This window comes from Eucalyptus grandis, chromosome 1 (genome assembly GCF_016545825.1).
Source record: "Eucalyptus grandis isolate ANBG69807.140 chromosome 1, ASM1654582v1, whole genome shotgun sequence".
Taxonomy (NCBI): Eukaryota; Viridiplantae; Streptophyta; class Magnoliopsida; order Myrtales; family Myrtaceae; genus Eucalyptus; species Eucalyptus grandis.
The window spans coordinates 45,536,691-45,554,969 of record NC_052612.1 but is presented as its reverse complement, the minus strand read 5'-3'; the positions used below and the strand labels follow the sequence as shown (position 1 = coordinate 45,554,969).

Genomic DNA, 18,279 nt, shown 5'->3' with positions numbered 1-18,279 from the left:
GAAGCAGTGATGAATCACTCTCAGTCACTCATTGGAGCTTATTGCCGCTTTCAGAGAATGAAATTCACGGGGTTCCTTGAACAATGGTGCAACGAAAGAAAGATGCTCCACGAGGTTTTTGATCCAATGAGATCCGCAGCAATCGGGAACAATTTAGACACCTTGGAATGCGGTATGAATTTCCAACCGAAGGAAAAAATATACCGCAGAAAACAATGCTGAAGGAACTATCCCTTTTGAATTTTATGCGGACTTCAAACTAACCCAAACATTATTGTTTCTCATAAAATTAGTAATTGCGACTAACAAGGCAGTTCTATTAAATGGATGGGCTAGATCGGGTCGAAAATGTCGGATCTAAATTAACTCTTTTCCACACAATGCGAATTTAGTGACTCATATACGACTATATATCACTAAAATATGCATACGCAAATCGAGGTGAAAGTAGAAAGTGAAGGAGCAAGCGTGAGATCAAGTGGGGGCGAGAGAGAGTCATAGAGAGAAGTCAAGTCTAATTATATTATGAACCCATTTAACAATTACATTATTTTGAGTTTTACCATTCTAAATCCATTTATGACTTATTTATTGTTTATAACAAACTTATATAACAACTTAATCCATCAAATATAGGTTAATAATTGGGTCTATGACCCATTTTGACAAGTCTAACAATGGCAACGGGCAATGCTTAGGCTAGCTAGCACACAACCCATGAAGGCCTAGTATCATTTATGCCGTGACAATGATGGCCTAGGCCAGGGCACGTTATACCCAAGCCTGGTTTTACAATTTTTAATAATCTTTAATTATAATGAAAAATCAATTAATATAAACAATAGACGCGTTATGTTTAGATATGACCGATCGGTCACTATTATATTATATATATACAAAAAAAAAAAGAGTTGGGCTTGTGGCAGTCCAAGCCCAAGCCGGCCAAAGCCCGAGCATTGGCATGGCACGGCCCAGTGACCATTGCCTCTTGTGATTAGAGATGGCCGAGGGGCGAGCAGTCCCCTAAGCTCGAGAGGCCCGAGATGTTTTAGTGGTAAACAGGTCGCTTGGACGATGCTCTTACATAAGAAAATCTAGCCCCCGCATCTTGGGCTCAACACACTTCACCTCGAGCCGATAATTCAAACATAAGCTTTTTATGATGAGCTAAACTTGGCAAGTACATGAGGCCCGGCGTTAGCATGCCCAATGATCTCCTCTAATTGTGATTGTTCGAAGTTGTACCTAATATTTGCTCAATCATTAAAAAGACAACAAATGTGTCTAGTTCACTTTACGTCTATCCATGCTTTAAACTTGCTGGCATTTTTCGAAACCATCAACAGCAATCCCCCGTACTTTACTTTGCAATAAGTTTGCACATTTCTCCGACTACAGTTGAAGTCCATTCGAGAAAGTTCTCTTCAAAATCTTACCGAAGTAGCTTAGTCATCATCGACAATTGACACGTGAATTGTACGTGATTTCCATACTTATAAAATCACTTTTTTTTAGTCCATCCATTTTTTTTTTCATGATGACACAATTCTATACTTTGCCCGTACTTTCATCCTAAACGTTATGGATATGGATAAACTTTGATCAATAGGTCACACTGAATAGGGATATCTGGTTTAAAAATCTTTGTCTAGACTTGACCATTCTCTTAACAATATTAAAATCACGAGAGGCATTTGGAAGCTTAGGCCCAAGAAGTCCAAGTCTATCGATATCGCACTTCGAGCATTATCGGATCAGGCAGCCTTAGTGCGCCACCATGACCATGATCAAGTTTCAACTTAGGATTAGCTTCAGCCGTGTAAGACCTCGAATTACGCTGGAGTCCAAAAGGTTGTGCAGTTCGTTGTTCTGGCCTGAATGTAGCACTGGACATGGGTTGCTTCAATAACTATCATCAATTGAAAAATTACACATGGTAGTGCTAGGATGATGTTCAAAAGCACAGGGCCACGATCGGGGAATCAGAGTCCATTTGTTTGGCCAGTAAACGTTGCTCTCAACCCGTGGATTGTGTTGGCGGCGGGACGTGCTCCGCAAACCATGCTAAAGTCAAAACCAACCAAAACGTAATCAACTCGCGTCCTCAACCCCCAAATTCCAATCACGGGGTCAACCCGGCGCCATACGCTCTTCAATAAAGACCCAATTGAATACCTTGAACCGGGCAAGTCATTAGATCTCAGCTGATCAACACTTGAACGAGGAGGCAACAAGTGGAGGGGTCAAAGCAATACCGCTCAATTGATTTGATGTAATCGACTAATCACAAGAATCGTGCCATACGCACCTCATTCACCTCGTGTAAATAAATTTTATAGATGTCATGTCAAATTGGTTCATTCCTTCACGTGTCGTCATGTATCACCCTCACCCATGCTGTCCAAGATACATGCAGGACCGTGGAGCGATTGGTCCGAGCGTGACCCCAACTGACCAACTACCGTTCAAAATGGGCCGGGGGATCCCGCGACTCGTGGCTGTGTTCGACGAACATCTACCGTGGCAGACCACCGACCATCCACCACTGGCTCCCACAAAACCGATGGCGGTGGTGCTGACCATGCCACGAACACGACGCCTTTTCGAAATGGAGAAAACGAGATCTTTAAATGCATCCTTATCCAATCAAATCATAGCTCAGTCCCTTCAAATCAAGAGGCGTACCAAGCGGGTTAAGACCATAATTAGAGAGGATGAAAATTCGTAAAAAAACTGTCTTTACCTGCTCAGATCTATCGAAACAATAAATGGGGTAACGTTCAATATCATCTCGGAGCATGCGAAGCAATCAAAGAAACAAAAATCGACTGCTCCTCTCGAGTCGTTCGTCCCATCAGTCGTGTCAAAAGCTGCAAGTCACGACCTTTCCTCATTCTCTTTCGATCGAATTACCCGGCGATCGGGTAATTCGACGGGATCAAGAATTCGCCAGTGCCTTGTCGCTAACGACCAAGAAGAAACTACTGTAGGTAAGATGCAGACACGTAGCTTATCTTCTCACCAGAGAAAAACGATTGCCTGGTCTTGTGTGATAGGACAAACCACCTAGAATTCACGCTCACCCGACCTAGTATCTCACCTAGTATCTCATCAAATTCTTGAATCGATCCATCCTAATCAAAATTTGTCCTTTTATGACATCTTTGCATACGAAAAGAAAACCGGGTTTGGCTCCATGAATGCCCCACCAAAACCCATTCTTCCCCAACCACCAGTCACTGTTCTCATGCTGCAATATACTAAAAGTTAAAATGACCGCAAGAACATCCAAGTCAATCCAGCATCTCCATTATTTATTCAACAAAGGTACAATGAGGGGAGGGAAAGAGATGAACAGTGCACCGGAAATCAAGCTCAGCCTCGGGACTTTCTTCAGAATTCCATCTCGCTTCCCAGAATCGACGAAGGATTAATCACCCCCCACCAACAACAATGGGAAGAGAGAGAGAAAAGACCCACATAAAAAATGGCACGAACGCCGAACTAAGCATGCGATATTCCCAACCTCAGATCCCTTCTCCATCGAACCGAAGCAGAGCGCTTCAATACAAGAACGATCGAAACAGAGGAAACGAATCGAGATTCGGAGGAGAAGCAATATCAATATAGCGTGCGCGCCCAAAAGGAATAACCTTGAATCCCTAATCGAGATATTACAATTGAAAAATCGAATCTTGACTGTGTTTGAGGGCAGCAACCGGCCGAATTTACAGACAAAAAAAAAGGGAAAATCGAGAAACTCTTTCTAACCAATCTATGTATCTACCTCGAGAAGCGGACAAGGGAGTTGTAGAGGCGGGAGAAGGCGAGGCGGATGCGGGGGTACGCCCGGAGCGTGTACAGGGTGGTCTGGCGGAAAAGCCCCTCGACGGTCTCGACGAAGAGGTTGAGGCTCCTGATCGGCGGCACGTACAGCGTCAGCGGCACCGCCGAGAACGCCACCGCCAGGAATAGCTGCAGCATAATCGGGCCGGCCAACAACCAACCAGTCGCCGATCGCTGATCCGGGGGCGGAGGGAGGGGCCGGCGGGCGGGGCTCCGGCGGCCGGACGGACGGGGTCGGCGAGTCCGGCGAAGACGCCGCGGGCGTCGTCGTAGAGAGAGAGAGAGAGAGATTAGGAGAGATTGGGCGATGGGTGGTCGTTGAAACGTGTGCTGATTGGATCTTGAGATATAGAGAGAGAGAGAGATGGTTTTTATTGGATTTATGGAGGGGGAATATTTCGGACGAGGGGGTTGCGTATTTTATAATTCTGGCTAGTTCTTTTTGCCCCTTGAAAATTAAAAAGGGAAATTTTATAATTAATTAAAGAGAGGAAATTTGAAGGCAATTTCTCCAAATTCCCTTTCTAAATTTGGGTTCATAGGAAGATTCTTGACGGTGGAAAGGTAGGGATCTATTGACCAAAGCTTTGACCAAAAAATTTAAATTTGGAAATGCGAAAGAGGTTCCGGCCACACTTTGAAGTTCGGTGAGCAAACGGGTCAAGGTTGACCAACATACGAAAGATTTTCTACCGGCAGTTTCTCGGAATGGCCTTTTTTTGGTGCAAGTCGCGATCGATTTGAGCAATAGTCAGAACAAGGATAGAAATACGAGGATTATAATTAATCAAATCAAGTGCTTCCCAAAGAGTAAATCGCTTTGGGGGCCCTAAAGTTGGGGAAAGTAGAGCGAAAAAGGCGATATTCTCTCTTCGAAATAAATGGTGATTGGTGGTTAAGAAGATGGTAGATGTGGGCTTTTTTGTTTTGGCAAAGACCTAGCGACGTGGCCTGTCGACCGAGGTTCTTACCGGCGGCGCGTTTAGCGGTTTTTCTCCTTCTCTTCTGTGGCCCCAAAGGAAACACGATTAGATAAGCAACACATTTGAGAGACCACGGCTACAAATGGAATCACCGAAAGTTCATTCGACCATAAATTATCGATCGACGGATTATTTGAATTCGGATCTCATGATAGTTAATAGATTGGGAATTCGTGAACGACTGAGCCGAGTTCCGAGGAGGGGGCTTGGATTCCCAATCGTTCCATGAGAACGAATTGGGAATTATCGATATGAATCCTCAAGCTTGATAAAGCCTAATCGGGTCTTAGGATGGTAGTTATTTCATTGTCGCCGACAGTTTTACTATAGCTGGATTTTTTATGCTAGCATTGAGTTTGACAAGGACTGAGATCACTAAATGATATGGGTACTTTGGTGATCTTTCCATCACTAGGCTCCTAACCATGTCCATTTGTTGGATTTTATTGTGTTGTATTATTGACATTGGTAAGATTGAACGACCCCTTTGGGTCGGTTAAATTGGTTGGGACACTAATTACACGCAAGCTGCTATGAATTAATGTAGATTGTTTCAAATTGCACATACTAACACAAGTCAAGACCACCCAAATAATGATAAGTAGTCCGGTAAGTCTTTCTGGAAATGATATTTATTGAAAAGACGAAATTTGATGGTAATTTCCCAAAATTATTGGAAGACTCTTGACGGTGGAAAGGAAGGGGTTCTACTAAACAACATTTTGACCAAAATTTAAATTTTGGAAATGCGAAAGAGATTCCGACCGCACTTTGAAGTTCGGTGCACAAACGTGGGTCAAGGTTGACCAACGTACGAAAGATTTTTCTTTCCTACTATTTCTCGAATGGCCTTTTTTTTGTTTTTTTTGCAAGTCGCGATTGAATTGAGCAAATAAGGAGAAAAACGAAAGAAATGCGAGGATTAATAATTAATCGAATCAAGTGCTTTCCCAAGAGCAAATCAATCGCTTGGTGGGCCCCCTGAAGTTGGGGGAAAAGATAGCAGAGAAAAGCGAAATCCTCTCTTCGGAATGGATAGTAATTAGTGGCTAAGATGATGATTAACAGGGCCCGCCGACCGGGATTATTACCGGCGGCGCTTTTAGCGGTTTTCTCTTTCTATTTTGTTGCCCCGGAGAAAAAGATTAGAAGAGTAATCCATTTGAAAGACCCCCACCACCTATGAAATCACCGAAAGTTCCTTCAATTGTAGCATGTCAATTGACGGACTACTCAAGTTCAGATCTTATGATATTTATTAGATTCGGAGTTTTGGTTTTCCAAGAAGGAGGCTTGGTTTTCCACTCGTTCCATGAAAATGAACTGGGAGTTTTCGATACGAATCATCGAGTTTGAATAGGCTTTATCGGCCTAAAGATTTTAGTTGTTTCAACGACGACCTCCTCTCTGTAGCTGAATTTTTCATGCTAAGATCAAACTCGGCAAAAATTATTATCACTCGGATGATATGGATAATTCAGTGATTTTTTAATCTTTGAGCTCATGATCACATCCATTTGTCAAATTTTATTGCATCACACTATTGACATTTGTAAGAATAAACAATCCCTTGGTCGGTTAAGTTGGTCAGGAGGATTTTCAATTAATAAATTGAAGGTTGCTGCTTGAAACCCACTAACTAGTAACTACGTGCAAACTACTCTGAATTTCGCATAGCTACACACGTCCCAAATGATAAGTAATTTGGCAATCTTTCCGTCGTCGGTCTCGTGACCACGTCTATTTGCTAAATCATTCATGTCGTAGTATTTAACATTTGCAACGTCAAATCTCGTTTTATAAAATGCAACGGCGCTTAGGGGATAGGCCGAATTAGTGGACCAATACGTATAACTAGAACTTGAAATTGGACCTCATTGCAGCCCAACCAAACAAACAAAACCCGCTTCTGCCTCTCTCTTCCTCAAGCACTCCTCTCCTCTCTGTCCCGAGCCCTCTCACTCACCCCAAGCGCCCCCCTCCTCTCTTGCTCGAGCCCTCTCACTCACCCTAACCGCTTCCCTCCTCGCCTCTCTCCTCGTCGCCGTCATCGACTTTCCAGCCGCGGCTCCAGAAATCGCCGGCTGCCGACTGGCCTCTCGAGCTTCTTTGAAGCAAAAGAGGTTTGCGAGGCTAGATATACTGGTGGCGGTGCTAAGTTTTGGGGTTTCGGCGACGCCGTGACGGCCGCGAGGGATGTTGTGGTGGAGGAGAGAGAGGCGTATGGGTACCGTAAGACCTCTCTTTCTCCTTTGCCTTTTTTTTTTTTTTTCTATCGCCTCTGTCTCGCCGGAGTAAGAGCGTGGAGCAGAACGTCGAGCGCAGCGAGGCGAAGGGGAGAGAGGCAATGTCTACTTCGCCCGATGCAGATTCAGTCGACGCCCTTCGCTCCTAGATCCATTCTCTCCAGACGACAATCAACGTACTCCTCTCTCTCTCCAGCAGCGCGCCATTGGAAACGCTTCTTCCTCCTTTCTTTTCTATTTAAAAATTCGATTGCGATTTCCTTGAAGCTGTAACTCGATCGAGCGGTTCGTACCCGCACGTGTGTGTGGGAGTTTCGATTGCCTGTACGAGCTGCCGCGTGCTAACTCTGTCGGTTTCGCGACTTGGCCCCCATTGCATTTCAGGAGCTGGAGAAGCAGAACGCCGACCTTTCTTCTCGACTCTCTGGATGTTGCTGTCAAAAGGTGAGCCATTTCGATTCTCCCTTTTCACTTTTCGAGAGGATTTCACTGTCTGTACGACTTCTCGAATGAATCTTGATATCTTTGTAGCAGCCCGAACCCAGTTTTGGTGTTGGGTCGAGCGCGTGTTTGAGTCGGGCATGCATTGTTTGTCGGTGGTTTGAGTGAACGCATGCATCTTTTGGTTGGCGCTTCTTTGTTATTGGCCATGCATACAGGAGATAAGCGAAATTCAATGTTCCGTGCTGAATGCGATGTACTTGAGCTTATTGCTTCATTTTGTGCAGATGGAAGACAAGATTGGTTGTGTCATAGACGGAGGTAGAGTGGTCGATGTGAATGGCAAATCAATGAAGCTGGACAAGAAGACTAGGAAGAAAAAAGGTGCTACTGGTCAAACTTTTTGAGCTCCAATTGTATGTTTAATCTGAACCACTGAGATCTTGTGTGTTTATTGCTCTTCAAGTTCCAGTCGAGGTTTTTCAGTGATTTGGGAGGTCAGCCTGTTTTCAGGAACGGGAGGAACAGTTTAAGTTCAAAAGTCAAACAATAATTAAGTGGCCTTCTTGCAAATTTTGAGAGGTTACAGGATACTATAGTGCTGAAGTTTCGTGGGAGTTGCTTAGCAGGCTGTGTTAGTTGTGACTCCAAACAGTCTAAAGAAAAACAAGCGACCCTAAGCGCTAAAACTAGACATAATCAAAGCATCAATATTGTCGTGCGAATAGTTTTTAATACTAAGTTTTATAGGGTTCAAGTTAGTAATCTCTTACAACCCTGTTTCCATAGAGATGAGCATGCTGTTCGGCTAAAGTTCTTTCAATGTGCAGCCATATTTTAGTGAATGTTGTGATACCTCCTGCTGCAGATTTCAAAACAGGAATTCTCGAACACCATCCAAGGCGATATGTTGCTCTAAGATTGATGTATTTTGGACAAAGGTACAGACTGTAGCCATTGTACTGTTTGTCATACAATGCAACTGTTGCATCATAAAACGATTTAATCTGGTATAGTATATTATCTTTCCCTTTGTCTTGATTTTGTTTGTTCTTAAGAGGCAGCATGGATATAAAATACCTTAGAAATTGTGAAAGTTTAGCTGTTATTAATAATTTGAGGATATTTCTGCTATGGAAGCATTCATGTTCTAAAAAAATTGAAATGCTAGGGTGTCACTGCAGAAATCTCTTAAGTTGCAGAATCTGTCACAAGTAAATGTGTAGTGGATGTGATTCGTGAAATACGTGACTAATTTTCTGTTGCACCACATGGCAAGTCTGACTAATTTCCTAGACATATGAAATCCTGAATGTGTTGTGCCTTAGGCCATTGGATGTACTGTGGCTTTTCTTTGGCACAATGAAATCGCTTCACTTTGCTTTATTTTACAGGTTTTATGGTTTTGCCTCTGAAGCACAATTGGATCCAACTGTCGAGGTCCGGTCCTACGTTCCATCTTCTCCCCAAAATTTTCATTCATTTCAGCATTGGGCCTAATGGAAAATATGTGCTATAAAAGAGGGTTCTACTTCTTCATAAGATTTAAATTTATGTTTTCAGTAAGGACACCTATCTTTCGGTACACTAGTAGATCAGTTTGTACCATGCAAGCAAAGTCACTGAGTTTCTGCTTATTATCAAAGATACATGGAAGAGTTCTTTAATATTGTGCAATGCGAATGTTTAAATCATGGATGCTATCGATTTAAAATCAGCAGATGTTCTATTTTGGCATTTTTGACATTCTTGGCAGACACCTAATTCATTTCAATCCGAATCCCATCATACTGATTTTGGTGTCATGCAGTCTGAAATTTTTAAAGCTCTTGAGAAGACTAAGCTTTTAGTTGGTGACAAGAAAAAGTCACAGTACTCAAGACGTGGCAGAACAGACAAAGGAGTTTCATCTGTTGGACAAGTAAGTTCAAAAACTGCTACTCCGCTTCTAAGTTTCTTGATGGATCGGTAGATTGTTATTTTGTTCACAGATGCTAGATTGGGGATTATCTTTGGCTCACTATTCCGTGCAATCACCATTTCCTTGCAGAGACAATGTGGGTCTTTGTTTCAACCTGTATTAAATGTTGAGCATTTTCTTGCAAAAACACGTGTCAACTTATATTTAGTAGACGAGCACAATCTCAGTTGTATTTTGTAATTTTTGATTATTTCTTAAACTTGGAAAAACAGATGACAAGGCTACTCAGAAACATGTTTAAGGGCTTCTGGAAAAAGATGGTTACTGTTGCATGTGTACTACTTAGTACTTTTAACTACTAAAATGCAATTGTGGAAGTATGGGCACAAGGGGAAATTATCAGAGTTTTTCCTTATAACAACCATATATTTCCATCCTCGTGATAGATGTGATTAATGTGAATATTCATGATGATGTTCCTTTCACGAGAGCTTTTGTTGATTATAATCTTACCGTATAAGAATCGGTTAGGAGCAATATGTGAACCTTGATTTTCTCAAGGAATTTGAGATTGGGTGTTAATTAGATCATAGAATATTGTGATTGGAGTGCAAGTTCTGAAGTGAATTTTTGTTAGAGAAGCAATGATGTGAATTGGAGATGAGAAAGTACCAAAGAGCAAGAGCTCTGATAGCTGGGAGTCTCTTTGCAAGATGATTGAAATGTTGATAGAGATACCACCACAAGATACAAGAAGGTTTTGTGACGTGGACAAGTGTCTAGTATCAATTGTCATTTTACCGAGGATAATTATGTTTGCAGTAGGCTCTTTCTTTTATGATTCATGTTGTTGTTCTATTATCTCCTGTTTGCTTATTTTCTTAGGTGCATCATGAGTAGGCTATGTTTGCTTTCTGATGCAGGTCATTTCCCTGCTTCTACGATCAAACCTGCGACCTAAGAACACAGATGATGCAAACAATTGGGGACTTTCTATAGATAGAGATGGCATGTTGTTTGAGTGACTGATCTTTAATTGTTTTGAGCTCTATTTTGTTGCTATGAGTCTTTAGATTGCTTTTGAATGAAGTTTGAACTTCACTGGAAACTTGTGACTCAATTCAATTGCTACAGACCCATTAAAGAGAAGATTAATTGTTAAAAATCGGTGCATTTTGTGCAAGGCTGATGTCCGAGCTGGAAATAAACTGCTGGTACCGTAATAAAGCATCCATTAAATATACATATTCCTCTACATACGTGTACACATCACGCTGCTTTCCTAATCAAAAGTGGCTTATTTCAGACTAAGTGGTTAGCATTTCCAAGTTAGCAGGGTATTCTGCAGGAAAGTGCATATATGTTGGGATTATGCAGTCATTACAGATTCTTACTTTATTTGATTTGTTGCAACGAATTATTTATGATGAAAAATTATCATGTTCAATATGATGCTTACTTTCATTTATTTGTCAGTCTTAGACGAAAAATTGATTATGTGAGAGTGTTGAATCGAGTCTTACCCAAAGATATCCGAGTAACTGGCTGGTGTCCTGTTCCAATTGATTTTAGTGCAAGGTTGTTTTCCTTCTCATGGTGGCATGGTGTACTTTATTTTTATTCGATATGATGGGATTCTATTGATGAAATGCGTTAGAGATGCCTCCAATTTGTTGATTTTATAATGTTAATGATTGCGGAAATGTAGGTAGGGTTTGCCTTTTCACATGATTTTGTCTTCCTCAATATCTTGCAGGTTTAGCTGTATGAGCAGGGAGTACAAATATTTCTTTTGGAGAGATAATTTGGATATTAGGGTAACTCTTCATTTTATAGTTTATGACTATTTCATTTCATAAACTACTTCATGCTGATTTTGAACCAAAAATTTGATATTATGACTTTCATTTCATTTGATAGAAGTCCTTTCTCTGTTTTTATGCTAGGCAATGGAGAGTGCAGGCCAAAAGTTTGTGGGGGATCATGATTTCAGAAATTTTTGTAAGATGGATGCATTTAATGTCCACAACTACAAGCGTCATCTAACATCCTTGAACTCTCTTCTTGTGATAAGAGGTTGGTCCTGGTAGATGTTTTTTTGAGATCTTTATAAGTTAAGAAAAGATGCAAAGATGCATCTATATTTTTTGTTGGTAGGACGAAAGAGAAATCAAAAGGCAAAAAAAGGACCTTTTCATTTTGGCCAGTTTCTCTCATGTACAAGTTATTATATTAATAAGACCAATCTAGTTTGCAGTGTCTTTTCTGATTTTAATGAACTTCCTTTTATGCAGGTTGGAAAGTAATGAACTGTGGTGTTTCAAAATTAAGGGCAGTGCATTTTTGTGGCATTAAGTTCGTTGCATGGTTGCTGTGATTTTATGGTTGGCCAAGGTCTTGAATCTCCTGATGTACGTAATATAAGATACTTCGCCATTCTCTGTCTTGGTTACCATAAGTTGAACGTAGGAAATGGGTGAGAGATAGTTTGTTTGATATCTATTAGTTAATGCAACAAAATGCACGGGGCTACCAATATTGGACAAGACATTATGGAGAAAAGGCTTTATATGAGATGACACTGTGCGATCTGCATAACCATATGGTGACACGAACTAATCCTTTTTAGTGAGTCAGTTGTTTGGCATGTGGAAAATAAAGATGTAATGTTCAAATGCTTTGCTAACACTAATTGGCATGAGCAAGAAACATGCTATTAAAAATTGAAGGCTCTGAAAAAAGGAATGCAAAATGCATCAGAGAAAAATTCTCAATGTTCTGATGGATTCATTAGTCCAGATGGTCAAGCTGCTCTTGGAATTGGTGCTAGTAAAGAGAGAGCTAAGAAGAGAAAGCTTGTGCAGAAAAATGACATTCAGAAGAAACGCATGACTGACAATAGAAAGCAAATTATTGCTGCTTCTAAGAGCAGGAATGATGATGGCAAGCAAATTATTGCTGCTTCTAAGAGCAGGAATGATGATGGCAAGCAAATTATTGCTACTTTTAAGAGACATGGATCGAAAAAGAAAGCTGCAATACCTGAAATAGGTAATTCACAATTAAGAAAGAGAACAATTGTAAACAAGGTTTCACGGTCTGCCATGGAAGAAAATGGAGCAAAAGAAGGTTCAAATGGTCCAAATAAACAAAAGGTAGATACTTTTACATTGGCCTTTTCATTACTGGCATATTACACATAGACATATATAAGATACTTTCATTGAGGCTTGATGATATATTTAAAATCGATTTTGTAGTGCAGAAGCTTTCTGGAGAGTTGAAAAGCCCACCAGTAAAGCCAAAGAAAAGAGACCGTCATGTGAATGATACACCAGTGTGCATAAGTGGCACCGCCAGAGTGAATTTCAGCAGGTAAATCTACTTATGACCAACTTTGTTGTTTAATTCTGGTGATCGATCTTAGAATCCATCTTTAATTCATTTGACCCTTTTCTGCTTTTCAGGTTGATCGGGTTTTGGGCTGTTGTGTTAGAGGTAATGATGCAAGTTCATTGTTTTATGTTTATGTATGTATTGTAGACATCCTTAATTCTGTTAGTTCACTTGTTCCAGAGAAGCAGGACAGACATCGACATACTACTTCTGGCGAAATCAACTTTGATGCAGGAGAGAGGGCTGGACTTGCTGATGACAGACAAGCTGATATAAGCATTGACAGTGATATCAAACTGCACAATCTGAATGTTTTTCAGTGGTTATTCTCTCATTGGCTGGAATTTTAATGGTAAAGCTGGAGGAAGAGTCGAAAACTGTAAAACTTGGTTGACAACATTTCATCTTTCTTCTATTGAGGTTGAAAGACGTTGTGATTTGAGCAGGATCGTCAATGTAGACCTGCTGTGTATAAAGATTATTTACCAGGTTTAGTTCAAATGCTTTACTGTTGTTCCTTTTCAAGTGCTGAACGTATTCTCCTCTGTTTTTATCCTCTAATTTTGCAGGAGGAGCCCCATATCCATTGCAGCAGCTGCTCTCTGATGAGAAGAAGTCTCCCCAAGGTTTTAGTTTCTCCAATCCTATTCAATTTGAACAACTAAAGACATATTGGTGCATATGTAAATGGCATTTGAAACAGCGCATGCATATAAATAACCGAATGCTTGTGCAGATATATCACTTGCTACTAGAGTCACCGAGGGGATGATTAGGAACTATTCCAAGGATTTGTATCCTCACATTTCAAGATAAATACCAAGCTGGTATGGCAAGGAAGAGGATCTAAAGAATTTCTGCAGCTTCTGAGTTTGTAGATATACAAACAAAATCGACATTAGTTAACTTTCAGTTAGTTTTGGAAATCAGAACAATCTTAAATTCTTAATTCTTGTTATAAAGAATATGGTGATTCTTAATCCTCACTCTTTGTATTGTTGAAAGATATCTTGAAAACTTTGTTATTCAAACATCGAAATGCTGTGTTTGAGTTCTTTTTGGCCTCGACTACTGAATACTAGTGTCATACAAAATGCACCGCTTCAATTTCACAAAATAATGTGGGCAAGAAGAACTCAATTTCACCAGGTATGTTTTTGTGCTTGAAGAGATAAAACTCTACACGTTGCAGTCTCAGAGTCCCGATTTCGATTAATATAAATCTATAAGAAATGATGCACAAATCAGGTAAACTATATGCGCATTTCCCCTTTGTCCTCTTGAAAGCTTGGCGGAATTTTAACAATGGCTTTTCATGGTTGCTAGTATTGCTCATTATGCAAAAAATTCATCACACTACAACCAGAAAATGAACCCTTATCGGCATAGAAAATTTGTGATGTTTTGCCGATATAATATATATGATACAAGCTTTTAGTCTCACACAGAAGAACCTTCTAAAAAGCTTGACTTGATCTAAGGGTGATGTATCGGACAGAGCCACTCAGCAACCTCACTCTGGTTAAACGCCTGCACTAACTCATCTTTATGCTAATCTAGCACCTGCAACATTTGAGTAAGACAAATATACATCGACTAACACTATAATATCATTTTCTATAACAAAAGCTTTACACAGAGGTGTCCTAATTTGGCTAATCGTCCCTTTCTTTGCAGTTTCATTGCTCACCGTCACTCGTCAAAGTCTACAAGAAAAGAATTTATGCCACCACCTACAAAGCACCCTAATGCTTCCAGTCCCATGAAAGAATTCCATAGTTTGATGGGCCCTGAATTCCATAATACAGGAAAACACCACCTTTTAAGTTAAGACTTATCCATTAACAACCTTCTAAGGACACTTGTGGATAGTATGTGCCAATCCAAGGTGCCGAGAACGCATACTGACTTTATGAAGGTTTACTCGATCCTTTCTATCTTGCCACGGTGATATGAACCAATTCTAGGTAAGATCAGGACAAGAAACCAGAAAAGCTAGATAACACCCTTGGACATATCTAGGACTTGGAAGTGCCGATATTGTAGACGAAACCCATTTGAAACAAAGCCCAACGGTCTGAACATCTTACACTCTTCATCTGGCTTAAGGTACCTCAGCATAGGTAATGAGAAAACAAGCGAAAAATCACAACCAAATAAACTTGCTTGCATAATCTGATTTTATGTGCAGAGCAACATATTCTCTATAGGAAAACAAGAGTATCCAATACTTTAAAGGGCAAATATATCCTATTAGTAGAATGGATGAGGACTAACGTACGAGACGAAGAACTTTTTGAAAAGTCTACTTAACAAAAGCATAACTAAAGAGCCTTAGCAAGTGCCCGGAAACGCTCCGACATTTTCCCTTTATGAAGTCAATACTCCTATGAAGCCTCAGTTGCCAGATTTAGCGATTGTCCATCCACTTCTCGATGAATCACTGGAAAATCCCATCTGCACTAAAGTTGCCGGTGAACTGTGTGATCAATGGGTCTGGGCAGCTCAAAAGAGAGAAGAGCCCAGTCGGGAAAAGGCTTTCAATTCTCCACTCAAACACCTTCCCAGACCTGAGATCCGTCTCATCACCTGCTACGGTCATTCCTCTGATCTCTACCCCGCCATCTGCAAAAAGTTCACCATTTAATGCTGCAGCAACTTGATAGCAAGTTTTAGGGGATGCATTAGTGCTTCAACATAATTTATCTTGTGACTCCATACTCCTAATACAAAGAAATAACACCATAAGAAAGAAGATATATCTTGCCGAAATCCTGTCTCTTCCGCGCATTTATTGTCATAACTAATAAAAAAACAATCAGTTCAGATGGGTACAGCACACGGAAGGGAAGATATCCATTTCTTAAGCACCATTAACTGAAACCGATGCAAAACTTGCGGACCAAATGGTCAAATGGCAGATATCCCGACTCTTGCACACCAATGACCATATCCAAGCCAAATCAGCAGGTCAAATGAGCCTAATATGGAAGTTTTGCATTACGTTTGGGGTTGCATTGTAGAGCAAGGAGGAAAATAAGCAATCAGCTTCTTACCCCATAACAACCGAGTAAGATCTGGCAAAGAACTAGGACTACTGTATAGAGCAAATATTAACTTTGGCCATCAGGAACTTACTATCTCTTCTCACCTAGTGGAAGAGCCTCTGGAACAGGGAAGGGTCAGACTCTGCAATGTCCATGTTAAGGATACTGATGGGTCTTGTCCGCGATGCACTTCTGCCTTGCTCTATATGCTGATTCAGGGACTGCACAGTTCCTAATAGCAAAGTTGTATTTGTTTTATATAGTAGTCGCATGCTTTGCCAGATTTAGCTTGGTCTCGTAGAGAGCAGTTAATTACTAAGTTTCCTCTGTGTTTACAGAGAAATCAGATTCTGTGAGCGTATTGCAGGTGCCACAGATGAAAGCCATTCAAACAAAATCCATAAAGTCCACTGATGCTGTAATCTTTATTTTGGTTATTATCCTTTATTGGTGCATGTACCAATACGACCAGCATAAAATCACAACCAGAAACATTTCTGCAAACAAATCACAAAAAGATGAAATTTCTTTGTGCAATTTGATAGTTTCCTAACTGGCAATACAAGGAAACAAGAAACAAGTAGAGGCTTTACCAAGTTTGGCTCTGAAACTGTGAAAGGTAGGAGCTGAGTCAACGGTTTATAGGTAGGCATATGCTTAGGTCAACAAGTGGCACATACTTGAATCTTAATAAGCCAAATCATATGCAGACCTAAATTTTGAATTTTACCCTACGGCATGGTTAGAAATTATTCCATAACCATACCAAGCCACTAAAAACCAAGGGATGCACTCTAAAATCAAAATTACAAAAATGACCGTTTTCTTGAGTTTTCTTTTAGCAGACTCATGCTAAATGATAAATCAAGCACAGAAAGATGAGATTACGAGTACATACAGGATAATACAAACTTCATCACTTTTAAGAATTCCTGTGGGATCGGCTGTCCCCATTAGATAGTAAAAATCTGGAATAGGAATCCTTCCTCCTTTCAAACTCTTCTTTTCATCGTTCATCAGGATGGACAGACGATTCTGTAGGTATGTTTTGTCCAGAGGAATCCCAGATAAGATCATTCTGGCTGCAGTCAAACCATCCTTCTCACCATGATTCACCAAAACTGTTCATACGGTAAAAGAACAAAAGGAAAACACAAGGGAAAATGTTTACACGTCAAATAGCAATTGAAGGAAATACACACCCAGGGGAAGTAAAAGCAGCAAATATGAATAGAGATGCATTTTTTTACTTATGCATATTTTGAATCAAGAAAAGAAAAAAAAAAAAAAAAGAAGCACATCCAAGTATAGAAAAAAAATTGGAGAAAAATCTCTTTTTGGACTGTTTTAAGAATAGACATTATTTCAACAGTCCAAATGTTCAGAAGAATACTACCTCTTAGAGCTGCTCGTTTACTAGAGAAGACACTATTTGCATCTCCTGAGCATTCTCCACCATGTCCAAAAGAAATTCATTAGGGACCCCGCCATAGCTTAAAAGTGCAATCAAAATCTTTGAAAGATATGCAGGCTTTGGTTTATTACTGCATCAATGAGGACCAAGGTCGAATCAGTTCTTCCGAAAAGGTAAAATTTGAAGGCAGAAAAAGCTCCAAACAAAAAGCAATGGGATTTAGTAATTCACAAGAAAAACATGTCCCATGTTCAAATTAAACTGCTGAAAGAACAAGAAAGCCGCTAACTTTTCAGTCTGTTTATGTAAGGGTCTTTAACCAGCTAACTCCAAAGGAAAATCTTAACACAATGATCAACAAATCAATAGCATAGCCGGCAACAAACCCACGTATAACACCGTGATCACAAGATTAGGGTCGAGGTACCATAAGAACCTCAAGAGAATTAATTAAGACAATGATAGCCTGCTGGCAAAATATGTTGGTTGTACCTTGTTTGTACTATTTCAAGTGCACCAACGGTCCTGATATCTGAAAGCTTCGGGTCCTTTTCAACCTTGATCATCGACGGTTGAATATGAATTGTATGAGGAGGGAGCTACAGATTAAAATTCGGCCAAAACAATTAGAACGGAAGATATAAATGAACCGATAGAAAAAATGAAATATATCGCAGTATGGAGAATTATTGAAGCTAAAATACTAATAACTAGACTCACACTTACAGCTCAAAGCTGAAATGATACTTAATAATGCAATGTAGATTTTCCTTTTTTATTTGTCATAATTATTTTTTGGAGATCAGTCTTTCTTGCATAGCAAGAGGAAGATACCACTAAGATGATACCCATATCCACAGTCACAAACCTTAAAAGCGAAGCAATCACACCTCTTCCCTTGAAAATATTTCCACGACACTTCAAAGCTATGTCCTCGGATACAAATCCAGTCCCACCGGTATGTTTTTGGCGGAATGGAATTGCA

General features: G+C 40.3%; 1 long non-coding RNA gene and 1 pseudogene across 2 annotated transcripts; one reads left to right on the top strand and one right to left on the bottom strand.

Annotated features, from left to right (window-relative positions):
- Positions 1-7,420: 7,420 nt before the first annotated feature.
- On the top strand, positions 7,421-13,647 carry LOC104447780 (annotated as a pseudogene).
- Positions 13,648-14,932: 1,285 nt separating this feature from the next.
- On the bottom strand, positions 14,933-18,279 carry LOC104447782. 2 transcript variants are annotated; one of them, XR_726136.3, is made up of 5 exons: positions 18,185-18,279; positions 17,787-17,893; positions 16,779-17,001; positions 15,985-16,112; positions 14,933-15,458 (listed from the first exon to the last, which is right to left on the bottom strand). It is a non-coding gene; the product is annotated as an uncharacterized LOC104447782 (long non-coding RNA). The 2 variants fall into 2 exon arrangements; XR_005552162.1 differs by lacking the exons at positions 17,787-17,893; positions 18,185-18,279 and adding an exon at positions 17,277-17,323.